The sequence below is a fragment of the Ischnura elegans genome, chromosome 5, assembly GCF_921293095.1.
Source record: "Ischnura elegans chromosome 5, ioIscEleg1.1, whole genome shotgun sequence".
NCBI classification, from domain to species: Eukaryota; Metazoa; Arthropoda; class Insecta; order Odonata; family Coenagrionidae; genus Ischnura; species Ischnura elegans.
In genome coordinates, this window is record NC_060250.1 from 95,190,069 (window position 1) to 95,213,971 (window position 23,903).

Here is a 23,903-nt window from a genome sequence, read left to right on the forward strand (position 1 = left end):
ATTCATATTTACTCCAAAACTGTTCACATATTTTTAAGTACAAATAATTCTTGAATAATATTGAACTTGGTATAGAGCTTCAGGAAAAATTAACTGATATTGTTACGTCTAAATAACAGGTAGGACACGGAGAACAGCGTTGAGTACATCAATGACCAATGCCGTAGGAATATAGCCTTGCACTTCGATTCGTTTGGATATTTCTGTCACAACACCACCAATAACCATTACTTTTCTCCTTCACAAAGCATAAAAAATTAAACGCGATTGGTTCGGAATGCCATTTTCTCTAGCAAAATCAATAAAACGAAAAGACATGCTCAGTTTCCTCATTAACTTTAACATTCTAGTTCCCAAGAGGATGGCATTCCCTGCCCCAGAAGAAAAGAAAGATGAAGACGTGCGGAGCTTGTGCACACTGTGTGTTGCCTATCTCTTAGGAGTCGAGCTTTGACCATACATATTTCACTGGGATTTTCGCCCATCGAAACTGATATGTGACAGTTTTAAAATAATTCATGCGCCAAATTTAAGATAGATCGAAGAAAAAGAGGATTTTCTGCATTCATTTCTTAGTTACAACTCTTTGAAAATTGGCCATTTCTTGCAAAAATTTATAATTTTGCTATAATCAGAATGTTTCGAGTTCTGGAAATGACTTATCAAACGATAAAATTTATACTAAAATAACATTGGTTGTTACCTGAAAGTATATCAAAGCTCTTCAACGGACTCGTTCTCCGAATACTTATTGTGGCGCAGGCTTTCGCGGAGTTTGAATGAAAGGTTGAAACCGAAATAATATCAGCCGTCCAATTACTTGATAAAAGAAATGAAAAAAAGGTAGGAAAAAAAAAGAAATAATTAACAAGTATATGCTTTCTTAATTACCAAACACGATTACGAAACGAAAACGTTTGCGAAAAATTAAGAAAATCATTGGGCATCATTACATACAAAATCACTTACTTCAATTTACAAAATCATCGAAGATAAAATCTTCAACTTTATTTAGGAGGGAATGGAATAACTATGAGCAACGCGCAGAACAGAAAATTTCAAACTTTCCAAGAAAAAGGTAAGCACTGAGAAGATATTATTTAATTACACAGAAAATCCCGCAACATTTCCGAACAATTTGAGTACAGATTAATTCAGTCTCTCTTGTACAATCCGACACGCAGAGGACCGGCGTCAGTCTTTTCCAAAGCTAAACTGATAACTACCCAAGAAGAGCACGTCGAAAACGGTGGCTTTAACCCTTTATTCCGCCGGATAAAGCCTAAACCGATGTCCCCTGATAGTTTTTCCCCACGAGCTTGCTTTAGTCGACCTCTTTCCTCCTTTAAACCCATATCTTTATCTCCCGTCCGACGTCATTCCTCGGAGTGAAACTCCGATTCGAAGGGCTTAAATGATACGGATGAAGGCATAAAATCTCTTCCACAACTTAGCGTTCTAGAGAAGCGAGCAAGCTCGGCTGAGAAATAGCCGACACCCATCATATGATTCTATTCAATCCTGAATATAAAAGCATATCAGCGGTTTGGTACTTCAAATAAATTATGATTAAAATCTAAAAACCAATTAAGGAGAAAACAATAGAAAAGAACAATTGAGTATTCTGCATCAAGTCGTCCAAGATCCGATATCATCGTAATGGACAGTTAGGAATATTTGTTGGAAAAGTATTTGGATGATTTTTAAATTATGGGCAAACAGAATCTCTTTATTGATACACGATTCAAGTGTACACTTGATGTCCTTATCAGCAAACAATTCTTAGTCAAACACATCTACTTCCCGATACAGCTTCAGCAGTGTGTTACAATATATAACAGGACACATTTTGTTGACACCATTATTTAACAATTTTGCCATTAAACTCAAAGTAGATAAGCGACTACTTCGCTTTCAAAGTGTAACATGTATATAGTCGCGACGATTCGATGGCGTAATAGGAAATCTTGAGATAACATCGCTATCAGCGTTGAAAATGAGTCATCATTAAAAAATTTATTTACGTTGATTTTGTTTATAAAAAGAGTTTTTTGTATCTATTAGGAGCACCATCAAAAATATCTCTTCATTAATGCTATATTTATTTTCTCTATACCCCTACTATGATTATTAAAACTGTAACATGATAAGCGATTATTTCCTGATATTTTGACTTTGATGTAAATGCAGTAAATGCTATTTAAACGCATGTAAACTTACAAAACTGCACCCCATAGACGTGTCATGATAAAAATCTGTTTTTTTTTTATCAACCCAAGTACTAATTATGATTTTTGAGGCGTCAATGCCGACACGTTTCATTATTTAATGGCATTCTTCAGATTTTGAAGATTCAGACATCCCAATTATATCAATGTTCAGGGCCAAAGTGATATTTTACAGAATGAGGCATTGGCCTTTCAGGAGTTTAGGTGGAGAAACGTTACTCCAACCATACAAATATTACAATAAAAAAGCATAACTAGTTCCGATAGTACACTTAGCGAAGGGTTCAAAACAGATTGCAACCCCTGTCATTATTCTTCGCTGATGACTCTGTTATAGTTGATTTTTTTATGAAGAGAAAAAGAAAGTCTTGTTTAAAATGTTGTGGTTGCCCACTTAAATGCAGTTGTTAACCAGCATAATGGGTGAGTCTACCCTTCTAAGACGAGCAATTGTTTTTGTGACTACACCTGTAAAAAATGGAAAGTCGGAAATATTTGACACTATAGATTCCGCATGTGGTTTTATATTTGAGATTTTTCAAAAATATAATATAAGACTCGGAAAGAAGCTCATAATTTTTTTTTATGATTCAAAATTCAATGACATAGAAAAAAAAAGAAAAGCGTAACAATACTAATGATAACTCAATCAAAGTGACCACTCTTCTCCAAAACCTGGAAATTTAGGGATTTTCATTTTGTCTGGTAAGCCATCAGGGAAGATTTAAAAAAATCTGGTTACAGTATTTTCGCTGTAAAAGGCTAATGTTGATTATTTTACTCCCTCCTGGTCAATAGGTGAGACTTTACTATTTTGAAATCCATTTCCCAAAATGTCATAATACTCCATAACTGTTAAAATCATTTATATGTTGTGATATAAGTTGGCTTCAAGTCTAAAAATGCACTCACTCGCATTTTTATACCATCTAAAAATAGAAATATGGTATATTACAAAAAAATTTAACCGTAAGCAAAAACTTGAAAATAGCCTGGAAACTCTAGTTAGTTCACGTTATACAGTTTGATATTTGACTGAGACCCAGTTAATGAGCCTAGTAATATACATATGCTAATATACTTCATTAAATGAGGTTAATACTTTCGGAAAATCAACGTAGTTACTCACAAGAAATTGAACTGAAAAGAAATAGTTTCATGTCAGCCCTATTCTAGGCATTTATAAATTACGTTTGCAGTTAGTTACAATATTTATATATTTGTTATCTGATTTTTACAATTAAAAAACGAGTAATTAAAATAGCGATTTAACCCATGATGTAACTTGATCATCCCTGTAAAAATCACATCCAGAAAAGAGTATTTCAAAATTTAAAACATCTTTATGAATTTCTTTCATTGAAAGATCAATTGGGACCAAATAAAACTAACTCGAGGCATATTCACCGAGGATAAATTACTGCAAGAAAAAATAATTAAATAGATCAGTTGTCGAGACCGGATGTCCCATTTGCAGTTACGGTATCAATTGGCACAGTACCTGATTTATGCAGTATCATACGTGATAGATGATTAGTGGATCCTGGTACGATTTCCAGTCAATTTAAATGATTAGCTTCTGGAAGAATTTAAACTTTGATTCAAATTACCATACACACCCCTGCGCGAGACTAGAGATAAAACAACTTGTCTCAAACAAATAGAGTTTTAATTAATATATCCATAGATTGAAAGTAAGGCTAGGGCGACGATATGATCAATTTCAATAATGAGGAAGAAATAGCGATAAATATTAACGTATTTAAGAAATTATTGCGTATTTTCTGCTCAAACCTGAACGTTTCGGTTGTTGAAACACAGCCAATTCATTCACTCTTCCAATTTCTAATCTCTGAAACTCCGAATGAAAAGTAATAGATTGAATTTTATGACTACCCGGGGAATTAGCGATTGAAAATTTAACATAGAGTGCTAGAATGAGAGAAAAAAGTATCAGACTAATTTTGGAAACCAGAAACTTGAGGTTGCGATGGAAGAACTGTTTACAGTATTCAGCGTTCGGGTTTACAGCGAACGTTAACGCATGATACCCGTAAGGGAAAATGAATGAAAATTCGAAAAAGATTTGCTCACGATAAATCTTTCCCCGATATCTTTGAATCCTGAACCTTATTTCCCAAACAGTATCTCCATACTGACATGAGTGTAGCAGCAGATGAAAAATTCAGGAGGAGGAAAGCAATAATCGACAGCCTTACGGAAAGGGGGAAAGATAAAGATACAATCCAACAGCGAAGACCAGGGGTGCCCAACTCCTCTAATGATGATGACCTACCCTTCTCCCTTGAAGCAAAAGTTCTTACTTCCACCACCCTACTTACTTGGGTCCAAAAGTTACTGACATGCCCAACTGAAGACGTGGAAGATGTGATTTACTTTACTAATCATCAACTTAAAAATTCATTTATCCGTACTACTTTCCAATACGCATGTCAATTAACAGGAAACGGGAAACATGTTTAAGTTTAGATCATACTACGAACAACAACAAACTACGGTAGATCAGATCATACAAATAAATTAAGAAAGATTTATTGTAGAACAGAAGGACTCAGAATGCAGTTTTTCCCACGACCAATAAGAGACTAAAACGGCAGCGTTAGATATCGCAAATAGATTAGATGACTTGTAGTGTAGCCTACTAACATGTGTATACCTTAATGCATGTTTCTGAATTTTCCCATCATTTTTAACAGCTTGTTTTGTGTGTTCTAGGTTTATTGGCAGATTTCCTTAACTGTAGTTGGCAAGTTTTGCCTTTGCATGAACGTGGTAGAATAATTTGTAAGCATTCGTAACGTTTTTAGGGCCGAGTGGTGTGTATGTGGGGATTCAATTGCATGCTACATGGTGGTGATTGATCACCCCCTGCCAAACACCCTAGAGGTGGATTGCAGGGTATTATGTAAATGTAGATACTTCTCGAATTAAGTTTAAAAATCTCCCCAATATTCGTAATTCTTCTCAAGTATTTTCTCGATGGTGCAGCCTGCACCATGTTAGAGACTTGATTCACTCCACCGCCCAGAGAGAATTCCAAGCACATGCCAACGAGAACGCGGGAGTTAGGTATCACTGCCCAGATAACATCACCCATCCACGCTATCGCTGGGGTCGCGACCTCTTAAGGGTCCCTTGCGGTCCTGACGCAAACCCCAGTAGACCTCTTTTCCATTTCATATCAGATCCAACACCCAACGTGGACTGTGGCAGACAAAGAGACAATGCACCGTTAGGATGGCCCTCGAAATATCGGGAACATTTGTCCCAAAGGCATTACTGAAGGAAAAAAATCCATTTCGAAGACCAAATACTTTAATGAATATTCATTAATTACAACGTATGCTACAAACGTGGCGGAATGCTTAAACCTGAGACAGAACAAAATGCAAACATAAAACATCTTCTGAATGAGATCTATCACCTACCACTTCTCAAACACAGAAGAAGTGTTGATAAAACTAAAATCCTATCATTGTTTGTTTTGATCAGGTCCTTCATGATAGCAGGATCTGGAGAAATCAACGTATTGCGATTATGAAAAATATTTCAAATCTACAGGATAACTATCGAATCGATACGTAAAAATTGAGCTTCATTGGCCACAATTGAATTGAATGGGTTAATAATAGGAATCCAACCATCGTGTTTCATTCAGAGATTCACATTTCACTGAAAAAAACCGCAATGGATACACGCTTTTGAAGTTTCAAACTTCGCTTTGTTTTTGCCTCCTAACGTGCTATCTCTAATCAATCTCGTTAAGCTTAGGCCACAAAAAGCCGAGTCTAAATCGCAACAAAAAACTTTTTTGCGTCTAATCGTAAATCGTCATCTGTAAAAAGTTGGGTTTTATGGCTTCGCCAGCTGCTGAAATGCGAACGAGCTTGTTGAGTAATTAAATTGGCGCTTACGACAAAGTTCACTGCTTTCGATCTCTGGAAGAACCAATATGCTCACCTAACCCACACGTTCAGGGCTTATTTATTTCACTAGCCATTCTTTCCATTCACTTCACCGTATTCTCAAATAGAGCCGCTTTATTTTCATCGGCTATAACCTGCATGGAAGCAGATGCGGCAGAGATCCTCATAAAAAAATTGCATTACATTCTACAGTGGACTGCACCAATCACGTCACGAGGGCGCTAATACGTGAACGATTGGGTTACATGAAAACAAGGAAATCGGAACTAAATATATATTCAATAGCATCTCATTTTTCTGCTAAATACTTTTTGTGTTTCAAAGCTGTTGTTCTCTAAGAAAGATTTCAGATACCATTAAGGAAAGACATTTGGAAAAATGTAAGAAGAGAAGGACTATGTTTTTAGTTCAGTCAACAGAATGTTGGTAGCTTTAAACTAATTGTGATTACGAGGATATCCGTTTAAAACATTGAAAAATATCGCCATGCTTTGCGAAATTTCCTTTTTTCACTATTCAGAAAAAATAACCGTCGATTGCCCTTCATCACATAAAACGAGTCACGCATCAATTTTTCACTAAAATATTCTAAAAGGGACATAATAACCCCTGTGGAAATACTAAAAGGAAATAATAATGACTTCGATAAAAATAAGTTCGACAGTCTCCGGCATGGCGCCGCGCCGCGAAGTTATTTGCTGTAACGTAATGCGCAGAGAGAAAAAATGATTTCGTATCATTCAAGGACTTGATGACTTATTTTCCTCTTTCCGGTGGCTTGAGAGGAATATTACGGACGAAACACCATCTGCCACGAAGAATTCGAATGGAGATATAAGGACCTACGCGGTTAGCTGAAAGAAGATTGGAGTGGAGAACTGCAGCACGTCGGCATGCGGATCGATGATTCCAGGTGGTGATAAACGACGATGCATCACGTCCATTGAAGCATCCAAGTCGACGACTGGAATCAATAAATGCAGTGGGCTGCTTCTTGGGGGGGAAATATTTCGAACGCGAGAGACGAATAAAAGAAATCTATTGATCACAATTTCACGCCAAGCCCGATCGAACGCGACGCTCTCATCGCGAGGACGAACAAAAAGAAATAAGCAGAGACGATGCAACGAAATTCGGAGAGCGCCAATATCATTTACATCACAAAAGCAGCACTACCTACCCATACATATATGAGGAGGTCCCTCGAGAAACTCATGTCTTATCTGCTTGCTGAGCCACCCCGGGAACGGCATGACATGGTGTGAAGGAATGAAAAAGAAAATGAACGATCTATCGAAACGACCAAAGCCATTAACCCCTGCATATTCCAATGGAGAAGGGAAGAGGTTGTGCATAATGAATGAAAAGGCATGTCTACAACCTTCGAACCACCCCTATGAGGGCGCATCGCTACTGTTCGGCTGACTGTATTCCTCCTTGGATTTCCTGAGGACGCATAAAAACTTTTCGGCCGATTGTATTAATTCCGTCTTGTTTCCCCGGCCCATCCATACAGAATGTAATTTAGACGCATATCAAGAATCGATGATTCTCAAACATGAAAATTAAAGGTTTTGAGGTAAATTTTCACATTTTAGACAGATTGATGAGGGTCTATTTTACACACCCTTAATAAAGCAAGATGGTTGCGTAAGTATTAAAAACAAAAAGGAAAAAAAATTAAGAAATCAAGACCAAGGCGGGTGGTCGAGCGGTAGTCATACGCACTCTTAAACAGAGCCACATCAATTTAAATCCACTTGAACTTCAATGATACAAAACTAAAATAAGTGTCAATAATTGTGGTTTGATATTAACGACAAAATTGCTATAATGAAAACACAAGGACGAAAAAATCGTTCTAAACAAAGAGGGCCGAAAATACCGAACAGTGAACCTGACGTTCCCAAAGTGATTTCATTTGATGTTGCGATCGGTGAACTGCAGCCTACCACTCTTCCCTGTCAATTATTGATTCTCTCTTCACCTGCAACACTATATTAACAATATTCCTTACTCCCATGCCTGCATCTGTTATACGACTAAAATATTTCCTTACATTAATACCGAATGAGGGGATACCTAGAAGTAGGAATGTGCGAGTACTCGAAAATTCGAGTCGAGTAGTCGGTACTCGACTCGAGTGTTTCGAGTAGCATAACGAATTTCGAGTCGAGTCAAGTAGTTTCGGTTACAGAGCTTTCGAGGTCAGTAAGTTCAGAAATATGGCTACAAGAAGTGCCATCACGAAACTCGTGTAATAATATCTTTTTTTAAATTGATAAGCCGCTCTAATGGCTCGGCCAAGGAGTTTCAGCTTGCTGTATACAAAGCAGTCAACCACCATAGTAGTCGACGACATGGGCGCCGAATACCTTTTCATCTTCCGACCCGGCAGCGCATTTGAAGTAATCGGAGTGGACCACTGCATCACACTCATACTTTCTTATGCGATATTTTTATACCCAAACCTATTTTCTTCACTCAAACGCCGAGATAATACACAAATTTTTTTAAGATTTATATGAAAAAATATGTAACTTTTAGGTTTTAGCGGACAATGCCGGTTTTTTTCAGTGTTTGATATTACAATAGGTGCCATCTTTTAGTCTTTTTTATTTCTAGGTATGGCCGATATTAATTTTAGTTTATTCCTTTGTTGCGTGTATTATCCCTCTTGAACTTACAAAACAAGAGTCGCTAAGGTTGATTAAACGAAGTGAGAAATTAATAATTATTTTTCGTCTACAAAACTAAAGCTATGTTCTATATTTCGTTTGCTTCAACCACTTAAAATCCAAGAATATTTGATAATCCATAAAATCGTTGATATAATTTTGATAAAAATTCCCAAGCTTCTCAAATTTTGCCATTTTTGCTAGAAAGTACTTGTCCAGCCACACAAGTGTGTAGCGAAAGGCAAGTTTTTGCAGGGAGTAGTACTGTAAAATGGAGACGTGAAAATCTGCAGCCTGAACAAATAGAACAAATGATTTTTCTGCATGAGAATTTGAAAGGACCAAATATAAATGATTAATTTACGAATTTAATCTTTATTACAACTAAGCAAATGTCTTTACTCAGGACTCTTCCTAGCAGTTTGGATACGTAGATTAATCAAATTTTCGATATATTACTACAGGTTAATTCATTTCAATTGTCTTCGTGGAACCCTTTAAGACACTTTTATTTTCATCCATCTACCAATTCTGACACAATTACCATCAACATTTCTCATTTTCGTTTCCTTGTTACATCATACTAAGCATTTAGAATAGAAAACTTACAAGGGGAATGGAAAAATGAGAATATGTTGGAACGTGCGTTGTTGTATTGTCTGGTCTAGAAATTACCATACTCGACTCGGTACTCGCGAGTAGTTTTCAACTCCACTCGTTACTAGACTCGAGATCAAAAAGTACTATTTCGAACATTCCTACCTAGGAGGTTGTTTGAAGAAAATATTTGCGAGTGTCACAATGGATGACATAATTATGAATCGACAAAAATAGAGTGAACATAGATTCAAGATGATAAATGAATAAGGCGCTGAGGGATAAGACGGTCGAAGGATAGTGAAAATTGGAGGATATACGACACTGAGTTTCTGTGCAACATTTTAGTCCAAATGTTTATATATTAATGAAGGAACACTGTGCCGACGAGTTCAATCTATCTGCCACTTCTCTTTGGTACTGCGATTATTTTTTTCTTTTCCAACAACAACTGTTCCAACAACTACACTTCGTCATTCTCTTGGTCTGTCCCAAAGTAACCAACCCGGCCGAAGCCAGTAAAAAAAATGTCGAGGGGAGAGAGAATTTACTAGGAGAGGGGGTACATTTTATGGGGTTACATATAGGAGGAGAGGGGTTAATTTGGAAAGGGTAATCTCAAGATCGTACCTTATGAGCATATCGGGGGGTTTGAAGGCAAGGCAATAAATCAGGCAGAAGGGTGTCAGGTGATCATATCCGAATCTCCCTCTCTTTCCTTTAAAGTTAAGTATGAGAAAGGAATATCCTTATGATGAATTATGATAACAAGCTCAAAACCTGAACCATGGAAACTTATAACCTTTGAACATAATTGCGTCTAGCGTCGGAGCAAATAATGAAAATTCACGTACGCTAATTGTTATGGAACCGAAAGAGATGGATCCATTATTCCTGATTTCTTATAAATAAATTACATACAGGCACGCTTTGGCAAAATTTGCAAGTAATTTGAATCATAAAACAATAAAAATAGCAATTATTTAACAATTTTCTTGAACTTCGTAAACTGTTGCTTCACAGTTATAAATTGAAATATTGACAAAAGTCAGCGCTTCTTCGTCAGAAATGTTTTCTTGGTTTCTGAAGGAAGTTGGTAGATGATAAATCAGTCTCTACATATTTCTTCGGTAACCATAAAACTTAATTTCATAAGACATACAAATAATCATCATATCTACTTGGAAAGTACTCAACACCTAATTTTTTGTTGCCAACCGTGAGAACGAGACAGGTCGCATACATATCAGCAGACACGAATTACTGAAAGCGGTGCCAAAAGCAGAAAGAAGATGGTCAGAAAATCGAAGACAATTTTTTGTAAATTTTGCCGTGTGTGATATTATATGGAAGGAAGACTTAGAAGGCAAGATAGTAGAGTAAAACAACCAAACCTGAACCAAATGGAATGTTGAATTGAAGGGATAAGAAGAATCAGCACGATCGCTAGAGGAACAAATAATATTCACTCCATATAAAAACAATGTTCAAAATGTAGTGCTCCATTATATTCAATCTTAGAATGAAATTATAAATATATGACCGAAATCTTACAATTAGATCTCAATGTGGTCTGATTAGGTAACCAAAACCTCCACATTAACAATTCAAATAAACGAATAATCAGTAATATATTTATGGATTTTTATAGATTTTTACGATGATATCTCGTGAAAATACATGTATTAACGTTCAAAGGAGTGATTCAAATAATCGCATGCGACTCGCAAGAGGGAAAAGGTTGTCTATCTTTGTTTTGGAGAATGACCATATAATAAAAACATTTTAGTGGAACCAAATTTCCAAGCGAAAATGTGTCTCACATCCTCACCGAGGTCCGCAAGGCATCACTGTGAAGCAGACTGCATAAGGTTGTGAGGATGGATTACTGCATCATTACCCCAATAACGTGGGGAAAAAAGGAAAATCAACGACCCGCGTCGACTCAACGTCCTCTACAGTCAGTGGTATCGCATGGGGAGACAATTTCGATGGTGATTGCGCGCATATAATGCATTCGGCAGCCCCTGCATGCAATTAACCTTCCACCCTACCCCAATTCACTCTCGATTTTGGTGGATAAAACGAGGGCTTCCTGTCGCCAGCCCTCCCGCCTGCACGACATCCGCCCCGGGAACATGCAGCGCGTGTGATTCGCCGAAAAAACAGAATATTCACGACGTGTACTGCACAGCACGCCTACTGCGTTTCATTCCACAGTTTTCGTCCGCCTCCTCCCGCACGGAATCACGGAGATTGCGCGAGGCAGTGGGGTTGACAAACGTTATGGCAGTAAATGGCCGTGCATAAAAACGTGACCAACAAAGGAAGAGCGCAGTCCGCCAAAAAAAACTTCGACGGTCAAGAGGGGAAGGGAAGCAAAATACGTGCACAGGGCGGAGAAAAATTATGTCACGAAATATTAATCTAAGATAGCTGATGCCAATAGGAACCAAAATTGCCGATGATGTTTTGGTCGATAACGCACCATGTTTTTGAAACTACAAAAACTTTGAGCCAAGCGATCCGCGAGTTTACCCTGTTGCCGGATGCCTTGGATACATCGCGATCTCCGTCAGGCGAAGCATTGATGCCATAAGGGCGCGACCGGAGTTGGAGCCCCTTATTCGCCAATTGGTGGATTGGCGGCGGTTTCTAGAACTATTTTCCCCGCGCGTTATGGTTACTATATTTTTATCAACAAATCAAAACTTTCCCTCCAATTTGAGTACTTTCTTCAATCGATACAGTCTCACAAACTTCTCTACAAAAACTATACCAATCAGTCACTGTTTTATCCGTCACTTTCAAAACTGCCATATTGTACTTTTGCATACACTGCCCTAACCATTGACTAGTCAATTTTAAAATTTGGCATATACTTAGATGACTATTGAAAAACAAGAACCCTTTCTTACAGATCGTGAACATTCATGCGGATTATTTTGAGTTAGATTTTTACATACCCATCAGTCTTCTTAGGTCTCTTAGTTAATTTCATCTGCCTTTCACATTTAGGGCATTACACACACTTTTGTCCGTAAACAGGAAATAAAGCGAAATATCCGCTAGAATATTTAACCTCTATTGAAAAACATTGATCCAAATTCTTGCGGTAATCCACTTCCATCAAAGTCATGTTCGAACGTTTTATGAAATGGTAACTTCGATAATAAATCCGATTTGTTGATAAAAACAGTAACCATAATGTGCGGGGAAAATTGTTCTAGAAGGGGCTCCAACTCCGGTTCACCCTGCCATAAGTTGTCCAGAGCATCCGGCAACAGAGCAAACTCGGAAGAAATCTGAAGGCCCCTTGTACAGGGTGAGATTCGAAAGAGTGAAAATGAAGACTAACAGAAGAAGAAAAAAGATTAATCTCATAATCAGTGCAAAGGAGATTTTCACTTCGTGGTGGTACGGTATTTGGAGGACGCGACCAACAGCTAAAGTTAGTTATGGTATAGAAGAAAGGGTAGCGAGAAACCCGGCGTCGGCATTAGCCTCCACCTAACGAAATGCGCTGAAGGGACCACGATTTAGCATCCCATCAGACGGACGGTATGCCGTAATTGAAGTACTCCACAAAGTACTCAAGACAAACTCCTCGCGCATCTCCGGGATATGAACCCGGGCTCACAGCATGGGAACCCAATATTCGAACCACCACACCAATCCCATCCATTTGCCACTTCGTTTATTGAAACAACGAGCACAGATGAAATGGGCCGTATTATACAACCAATGCATTTTGAAATGTCGAAAAATGCAGCGAAGCGATCACTGAATGTATAGGTACTTATGAAGAACCAAACATTCAGTTCCAATGCAAGAGCTCCAGACCAGAGATCTTGTAAACGACGATACTTAACCATAAGATGGTTCAGGTATTAAAACATTTTACTAGGATTTATTCAAGCTTTCTTCAAAAACATACATAACTGAATATTATCGGCAAATACTCTAATAATAAAGCTTCAATTGTAAATTAATTTGGCGAAAATTGGGATCAGGAATCTAAAAAATATTATTTAGTAGGCCTCGGAGGTGGCGGGGGAAAGTCTTCGCCTCCCAAACCGAAGGTCGCGGGTTCGAGTCCCGCCAGGTTAGGTTGCCCCTATCCAGGACATGAGTGTTTTTGAATGTCTATCGTAGTTGATTTTTGTAAATTCCCTGTTGTAAAAGCCTGTCTGTCCTTTACGAGGAAATGAAAAATAAATAAATAAAATTTCGGATCCATATACATATACCTACGTTAGTCCGTTCGCTAAATCGACGCTAATGTGCTCTCGAGCGCCTCGTAGTAGACGCAAGGCCACATTATTTAGCCAACCAAGTACACCAATACGGGCGAAAAGCCAGAGCCAAGAGTCTTTCGAGATTTTAACTGGCCGTAAAATTTTCAGCAGCGGATACCTATTTTGGTTGCCAAATAGGAGTCCTCGCGATGGAAAATTCTCAAGGCCCGTTCAGACTCAGACAGTGCTCACCGAAGGGGCAGGTTCAGCATCAAATCTGGAAGGGCCACGACCTGAGTCCGGGGATCATGGAACACCCCCCGGGAAGAGGGGGGTACACCATGCTCCCCGATATATATATTCCCATTTTTTCCACATTTTGGACCCTATATTTTTTTTCTTCTTAACAACAAGTGAAATTGAACAATTTTAGACATTTAAGGAAGCAAAAACTATGAAACTAATAAAAAAAATTTTTAATATTTATAAAATTGTGGGGGGGGGATCATGACCCCTGTCACCCTCCCCCCAAAATCAGCCTCTAGCTCACTGCTCAGACAAACCCAAGCTTGGAGGATTATAGATTGCAAATTCGTTACTACAACAGGGAAGGAACGAGACATGCGCTAAAGAAATAAAATAAACTAGGCGATCTTCATCCTCGACAATCCTATTGACCACGAAGATGAATATATTTTCCTAAGTTCCCTGCACACTTTCTGACCAATCTCCATCGAAAACTCAGCACGCTCCAAAAAAAAAAAACTCCTGATCGATTCAATGAATACACAAACCAACTAAAGATTCTGAGGGAAAAAATATACTCCTTAACATCCAAGCGTAATGGAGATTTCCGCTGAGTTTGCTGACGGGAACATCTACGGATGAAATGCCTCTTTTTAGAGAATCGCCAGCTGCAACAGAGAGGCATTACTCCCTCCAACTTTGAGAAATATAAATAAAAAGTAATTTTCCGATATGCCACATGATAATCGTTTCCTCAAAACTTCCAACAGCATAGGATATTTAACTAAGGCTTCAATTACTTCCAAAAAATTTCCTCCAAACTCAAAAAAAAAACCAAAGAGAAGAAGTTCAAAGATAAAGAACAAAAAAGTCAAAAATAAAAGGCCATAAAACAAGGTGAATTCCTGGGTAATGGAAAATATTAATAGATAGGAAAGGAATTTCATATTTCGTGTAAGGAGGTAAGAAGTTCGCCGAATCGAAAAAAAAATTCTAAAGTTTAAACGAAAAAGTTATATCCAATAGTCAACAACACTGTATAGAATTGAGACAATCGAGGCATACATTCTGAACTATGGAAATAGATTTCTACACTAAATTTTAAGGGAGAGGAATAGTACCCTCAAATCAGATATTTCGCGATAGCCTCATCAGTTCTTTTACTTCATGATGTACCAAGGCGTAAATAATGCCTCAGCGGAATGGATGGTGAATGCTCGATGACAGAAAACCCATGCCACATATTTGTGCACATCGGCTTACATCATTGCGGTAACACTCGCATCGAGCTCAGGGCATGTAGGGGAGAAATACCAACCGTCTGCCAAAGATAGTAGCGATGGATAGCAGTGTATCAGTATATCATGTACATGAAGATTGACAAGAAAAAATAGATATCAGATTTTTCGAAAATATATTTTTATTCGACACTCACTCAATCTAAGAGATCCCACTACAGCGCTTTTGTATGGCATGTAGATGAACGAACGTAGACGAACACATTCTTATCAAGATGGCATGTCTCCAAAATACCGTTTTAACAATATATATGATGTTTCATACAGAAACGTAAAGAAATTACTCATATTAATCCTACTTTAATATTCACCAATCGAGTTCAAATTGCTCATGATAAAGTTACAATGTAAGGATTCAGGGACAAAGGACACGTTTTTCTGCGACTGACACACGAATCAGGAAGTTGAAAATTCCTTTTTCTGAGGCAGAACCTCGTTCAGTGAGCAAAACGACTTCCGGAGACTAAAGATAAACAAAAGAACTCCCGGTTCCGCAACGTCTTCTATCATTTGTCAGCACAACGTTCACGTCTAATTTCCTAAAAAAAATTATTTGCCAGGGCCTAGCACGCATGACGAATTTCATACTCGAGAAATAGAATACGACAGCATAAGCCCAACTGCATTTCAGCGGCATACCGATAAAAATGAGACAAAACCTTCGGGTTCCTTCCGGAAAGTCCGATAATACTTGTCGCAGAATAAAACTTATCCGACTTCCTATCTCTAATTGAATCAGAGAGTTCTGGCACCAAGACCTCCAATGATTTTAATTAAAATATCTAAATATTTGCATGTATCGGCGTCAACGCCAATAATTAATCCAATAAATCACTGTAATACAGCAACATGCCTGACAATTTTTTACTTCTTTCAACCCTCCCTCTAAACATTAAATAATTGTTGAAACGCAATTCCATCTCAATAAAATTATTACCTATTCTATAACTTTACGGAGCCCAACGAGAGGTAGGTAATGCGTATGCAATACAGTCTCGACTTCTGGCGTGGCTAGAAGGAATACATCACGAAGTTAAGAGGAACGAATTAAGAAAGAGAAGGTAAAGTGATTTCACTATAACTTATTTACGTGGAATACAACTGTTCGTTATGGAATTCCTGAGGATATCGACGATATCTCCTTTTGGAACCTAATCACTGGAGGCAAAAGGACCTCTAGCATAAATAATCACTTTATTTCTGACTTGAGCATCGGCTACCCTCCAGACGCTATTCAACTACGAAGTCAAATTAGCTAGATCGAGTTTACACAAGATTCGACGTATGGGTCTGGGTGGTCACAATTCGCCAAGTTGTGACATATAAAATCACAACTGGTAGAGGGAATTAAATCATAACCTTATGATTCAACTTAACTGATCCATCTGCAACAAAGGAATGACTTGAAATGATCATATGTGATGCGTTCAATAAAATTTCCCGCCGTCGAGGGAAAAATCAGTCAATGGCCATTATTAATGGGCGAGTAATCGAAAAATACCAATTTAAACAACCATTTCAACAGATATACATCATCAAATTTTTTTCCCAAAATCCAACTCATCTCCACTCAAGAGGAAGAACATCACGCATATCTACACATTACCATGGGCAACGATGCAGGAATATACCTGAAATTCTCGTAACCTGGGGCAACACTTCATGGAAAACATACGAGTTTGAAGAAGAGGAATAAAAACAAAAAAAACATATTTACCCTCGCAATCACATCATGACGTTCAATTGGATCGACGCTACGTTTGAAAATAAATAAATACAAAAGAGTAAGGTCGCGCACTCGTACCAAGGATGACGATTCCGTCTCGGAGACAAGCGCAAGGTTTATCGGCAAGCCATCGCCGGAGCGCAGAGCCGAGAGAGAGACACTTGAAATAATTTTTATTTTCTTCCCCCGATCCGTCGCGCGTGGCTTTATCACAGCAATCAAAACCCGGCCGGAAATCTCATTTCGCAGGAAACGTTCTGCGAAAGAGTAAACGTCGGAAATTCATGCATCACCGGGCGCCTGGGTCCCCTGGAATGGGAGCGGGAAGTGTGGGAGGAGGGGGTGGGTGGTAGGGGGTGAGATTCTGCAGGAATGAACGAGAGGGTGTAGAGGCATAAATCGACGATGAGAACTTTTCCACAGATATACGCGAGCGAAAACTCACCAGCCGGATAAGGAGGAATCCACATGGGGTGAATACCAACCCCTGCTCCCCACCAAAAAAAAAATCTCCGTCATCAAAATTTTTCAAAATTCAAATATTTTGGCACCTTCGGGAATCTAGAACGATTGAAATCATATTTCCCGGAAATTCGAGAGGATTCTGGTAAACGTAGATTTCGTTTGATTTTCGTGCATTGTTAGCGCCGATACCGATTTTAGAAGACTTTGGCTCGCTTGGAAAAGTTTTACTGCCGATTCTGAGCGTAAAAAATACAAAAAACATGTGCAATACAATGCGTATTCTTATTTTCTTATAACCTTGGTGCACTTTTCACGTTATCAACGATGAGTTATCGAAGTTCTCATGCCGTTACCGAAAATACCAGCGATGATATCATCACTACCTACGTAAAAAACTGGAAACTACGCCAAACTGACACATTAAAAAAATCCAGTACTTAAGTTATTGTTAGTAATATTACTTGAAGAACTTTTCTAACACACGAGTGTTCAGAAGAATACATGAGGGAAACTACCTTACCTACTCGTTCAGGAAAGAAAGTTGTTGAGATGACCGATTGACCAATGGCTCCCGTCCAATCAGGCACGCCCCCTTTACTACCCCCTTCACGCTTTCCAAAAATAGAAATGGATATTGAAACAGATATAGGTAACATCAAAACCCCAAAGAGAGAGTGAAATCTGATGTGTGTTTATACTTTGATAAAAGAGTGATTCACGACATTTTTGGTTAAAAACGATTCGCCTGAACTTCGACCTAAATTAGGTATTTAATATCATTCTTATACATAAACACACATCGAGTATCATGACGTATGATACGACACAGAAAACCGGATTTGAGCTTTCGGGTCACAGTAAAAATAAATTTACGAAAATCGGTACCGTACGTGAGGAATTTTTTTATTCATAATTCCATTAGTTCATATACTACATGTATTTTAATTTGGGCTTTTTTAAACACTTTATACCCATTTCATTGTTGAAGAATAGATAATTTAACAAATTATCGATGACGCAAAACCCATTCTTCTTGAAACCTTAAGTATAATCGGGGACGAGAAATTTTGAATTACAGTAAAAAAAAACATCCTCCTCGGGAAGTGGATTAAGAGATTCCTTTTAATGTGTTAGTTGATGGTAGTGTGAGGGCTTCATTGAGACGCAAAAGATGCACGGCAGAAACTGACGAAGGGTTTGCTGAAGGAAAAAAAGTCACTCCCAAGAGAAGAGTGCATTCATGGGGAGGAAGTCAACCCAGGAACACGCTACGTTGCGCACGAGAACAAATTGCGCCACGAGCGAATATAAGAGCAAGGGGGTGGCACGCCTGGATGCGGAGATTTACGCAAATGCTCTCTTGAGAATTCACCCTGGCTGAGAACGCGGATCCATTCGTGAATACTTGGTTTTATTTCAAACAAGGCTGGACTACGAGGAGCGGGGAGCTTTATGTGACACCACCCAGCGCCAGCGCACTCTAGCCATTGAAAACCTTCAATAAATCACATCAAACGTCAGTTAAGGACATGTTTTCATTGCCCCCCGATATCTTGGCACGTTGAATGATTTCAAAGTCATATTATTCTGTTTAAATTTCTTTTAAAAAATTCACATAAAATCTATGAAAATCTTCCCTATAATTTAGACTCGAATTTTAATACCGTACCTTACCCTTGAATAATTAAAGGTTCCTTTCGACAGGAAACCATTTACCGAACACTTACCGAAGGTTTTGAGGCAAAACTGGTGGGGATGGAAATCAATGCATCGTGAATAATGTTGAACAAAATGCTTCGAAAAAGCAGGCACAAAAAGGAGTGTTCCGAGGATTTTTCTGGGAGACAGGCACGGTACCAATTGAATAGTATTAACTATTGATGACAGTCTGCCCTAAAAACATGATCTATCATAGAATAAAATTATCGTTCAGGGTAACAGTGAGTTAGGAATTAATGCCTACTCGCCACCGCTCAAATCTTTAAATTATCCTAAACCCGACGCAAGCCGAGATAATTAATTATAACCAATGTTCGATCCATTCGGTGTGAAAATATCGTTCAATCTTAGAAAAAAATTGCCAAGATTAAGACGATGAAGAACTTGTTGTGAACTACAAAACAATATACAAAGCCAATAAAAGGTCGTTGCAAAACAAATCCTCTTCATTAGCATTTCTTCGCCAACTCGCTACCATAACATTTTTAAGTCAGAGCTTTATAGACTTAAATCAAATAAAAACTGCTTAAAAATGAAATAGATTGAATTGAACGACATGGCAAAAATAAATGGAAGATTAAAACACCTACATAAACGATGATTAAATCTGCAAAAATAGGACCTCCTTGATTTGAGAATTTGGCTTCTCTTAAGAAAATTTTGCCTGTGGGCGTGATGGAATTTGAAACTATGGGCAAGTGGATAAATAATGAGAAGCCAACGGAAACAACGGCAGATAACAATTACAAAAAGAATTATATCTAAAAATTGCCTTCACTTGATGATCTTCAATCGGTGAAGCATAATAAAAAGAAAATATTTTGAAATTTTCATGAACTTAAATGCACTTCGTTTCACGGTGTGACTTTCTTCAAGGAATCTCGCAAGACACGCAGCGCATCTTAACCCGAAATTCATACAAATTAATTTTACACCCTCAAGATGAACAAACAATTTTTCAATAAAACAGTGCGGTAACAAATTACGACGTCCCAACGAGACTGATCATCCTCACTCGTCTAGTCCAATCACCCTACACCTCATTAATGCACGGAATATAAAAACGCTGAATATACATAGCATTTTGCAAGAATTTCGATAGGTACACTTCCTCGCGACGGTTCGCCAAACCATAACTCAGCTCCAAAATACTTACACATATTTGTATATAGAGCATACAAGGGCAATAGATGACAATTTCAATAATCGACGGCTAATAAATACAGATTTTAATATGTTTCAACTGCATAAGACTTACGTAACTCAATCATCAATGATTAGAGATACGTGAAAATCGCACTTTCATTTTTATTTTATCGCACTTTCAATAACAGTTTATCGCATTTTGTAGCGTCTATTTTTTTATTTTCATAATGAGGTAGATGACGATAAAATGCAGTGAAACACAGTTATATGATAAAATACAGAATATTTAAATAATTATGTCGTTGATAAATAATAAATTAAGGAATAAGACACATAGTGGCGGTGGTGTAGCTTTCCCGCGCCCACTTGTAGTTCGCGGCCACGTAGAGTCCCAGTAGCTGGCCAGCCGCTCAAGTGTCGGCGGAGCATTTAAACTGCGCTCGGCAGAAAATGTACGAATTTTGCCGTCGAAGAGACAAATTTGCGTAAAAATATCATAAAAGTCCAGTCATCGCATTTATTTGCACAAATCGCATCTATATCGCATTTATCGCACTTGCGATTTTCACGCATCTCTATCAATGATCCATCAAGGAGAAGGAGAGGGAGGTGAGGGGATAGGATACACCCCTCGCCCCAATTCACGGAAACTTGTCTCCTAAACATATGCGTATTTAGGGGCAACGTGCCCCAGACGCTTAAAATATAGACGAGATTTATAATAAGAATATTGATAAATATTATACTATAATATAAATGTTATAAATATTAACATATAAAAACTTTTAAATTGAAATTAAGAGTATTTTTCGTAGAGTAATTTGTGCATGTAGTTTTTAATCCCAAATATGAGAAGATCGTTTGCCTGTCAGACCCTGGTGCCCCCACATAAAAAATCCTGGATCCGCCCTTGCTCCCAAATATAACCATTCCGTTTTAGGTTTTTAAAAATGTATCGTATAATTTGATTTTAACGATTGGATCTACACTGATTACGAGTAGCGCAGTAAGCTCCAAACGGGTTGTTACACGTGCACCACAAAACGACGACCATCATAAGACAGCAAAATACTGGTAAACGCTAAATCCACATACCCAGTATACAAAGCGGAAAGATCGTACGTACGCAAGTACAGAATAAAAAGCCTTTACACAGTTCTCGCACGCCTATTTTGCTAACGTCTGAAAGAAAATAAAAAAGGAAAGCTCGCCAACACTATGCCGACATTTGGATGCATTGAATAATTGAAACTTTTATTTTTCCACAAATGAAAGACGATTTACTATAGTTATCGGTGGAGGACGACGTTAGAGGTGAAGCTCCAGGTGAATCCAAATTTGAAATTTAGTAGAACACAAAAATAACTTCTGGATGAAATATATGACAAATGACAATATTTCTCTCATCAATTTCTCTAACTTCGACTGAATGAATTCGAAATAAATGTTAAATTAATCACTGATATAACTAAGGCTATGATGAATTGATTGATTGTTGAATTGATGATTGATACAATACATTCATTGATTGATGAATTGATGATTGATACAATACATTTTTAGGCGCAATATGGAGAGCCAAATATCTCTGAACGCTTTCGTACGAGAAAAAAAAATATCGTTTACTTCCATTTTAAAAATATTTTGACCCGAGCAAAAGGATAATTTCTACGAATCATCTCAAATCTTCAAGACGGACAGTTTAGTTTCCCACCTCTTAATGTGTTCGGGGCACCCTTTGTCCACTATGCAATTAAATTTTAAATAAAAAAATGGGTCACCTATGGTAGTTCCGTAGTTCCTTCAATCCTTTACCCTTCACACGCGCCCTGGGCTGTAAAGGGATGTATCCCGGGGAAGGAAGGGAGGGAAGTTCTTGCTCAGTGTCACCATCTACCGTATGCCAGAGTAATTAACGAGACTCTTTGCTTCCCTAATATATTGCGGCAAATTTAAGCCCGCTGTGCAGCACCTGGGTTCCGAGGCACGCCGGCGAAACAACGACTAAATGTCCTACACGGTACATACAAAAACCCACACTAAATCACGATATTGTGGCTACATATGAGGAAAAATATTGCAACCATGCAAAAAAGCAAGCTTAGAGTAAGGAAATAGAAATCATTTGAATGTCCGAATGAAAATGAATAAAATGACATTCCGATAAGAATATAATTAAGTATAACATATAACTCATTTTGAAACATCCGTTTGTAAAATATCCTCATGACTGTATAAAAGTACATCTACCAAGACAATTCTATCAATAAGGTATGAAATGATCTTTGTAGGGAAAGGCTACCACCAAAAGTACTTGGCATTCTATAATGATGTGATAAATTTAGGTACCTAAACAGACAAAACATCAACTTGGCATATGACTCTTATAATTCATATATTTATACTTCAGTAGAATTGAGAGTTCAACTCAAAATGTAAAAACCAATCACCACATGGTTGACATTCAAGGGAAAAAAATAGCCGTGAAAACTAGCCCAGCCAATACCGACGTTTCCAACATATCAACGTGTTCAATGGCGTTAATGAAATGAGGATCTGTCAAACACGCAAGAGGTTAGAAAAGCCCCCAAATAACATAACTGATAAATTTCAGAAAAAAAAATCCTTGCTGATTCAAGGCAGAGACAAGTTGGATATAAAGGGAAATTAATTGTTTAGGTGAAATGGATATCTTTTGTTTTATTTTGCTATGCTTTATTATTTTATAGAATAAATAGTGTTCTGATGGGGGAGGGGTATGGGTTACCAGCATGGTTAATATGAAGGAGGCCAGGAAACATTAAGTACCTTTCTCTATCTTAATTTATGTTATATATACTCCATTTTTACCGATTGTGATTGCAAAGTCAATGTAAAGATCTCCTCGGCTGCTTTCATGCAAAATAAATAAAATAAAAATGCAATACAATGCTAGGGAAGCATTCCAGCTAATATGAACAACACAAAGCACCATTCATATACAGTGAGAGGGAATCGAGAATTTTTGCGCCTGAATTAATTACAGTACAAATTAAGGAAATTATTTCGAATGCGAGAAACGCAAAACTATCAAAAAGAAACGATGTTGAAAGGGTACATCGGATTCAACTGCAACAATTAAGTCAAAACATTGGCAATACAACCAAAAATTATACCATCAATTCAAGGGGCACCTGAGAGAAGTCTCGATGACAGCAGCAGAATTACGGAATATAGGACGTACAAAAAAGAAGTAATTACAGTAGTCCACTGCAGTATCAATTCATGAATTCCTTCTTGAAATTGAAACTGCTCGCGACAACAAAAGCTTAAACAGGCGCTCCTGAGGTAGACAGTTTCAACGAAGCTCTCGAACATAAACACAAACACATTACCACATACCTTTAAAATAACATGAAATTAATTGGCTCTGGCCTTGTAAGAATGTCGGTGATTAACAGCCGAGAGTCGAATGCAAGTATTAAAAATCGGTCAAAGGAGTTAACATGTTTCGTATCACACCGTTGAGTGCCAGAAATATCGTTACCGGCAACAGGGCGAAAAATGAGAGATTGAACATTGAAACACCATAATAATCTGAGTGTGAAGATATATTGATGCGATTGTAATTACTTT

General features: G+C 37.8%; 1 protein-coding gene across 1 annotated transcript in view; it reads right to left on the reverse strand.

Annotated features, from left to right (window-relative positions):
- LOC124159281 (protein-tyrosine sulfotransferase) overlaps positions 1-23,903 on the reverse strand; it is a 463,126-nt gene that overhangs the window by 438,819 nt on the left and 404 nt on the right. The window lies entirely within an intron of this gene.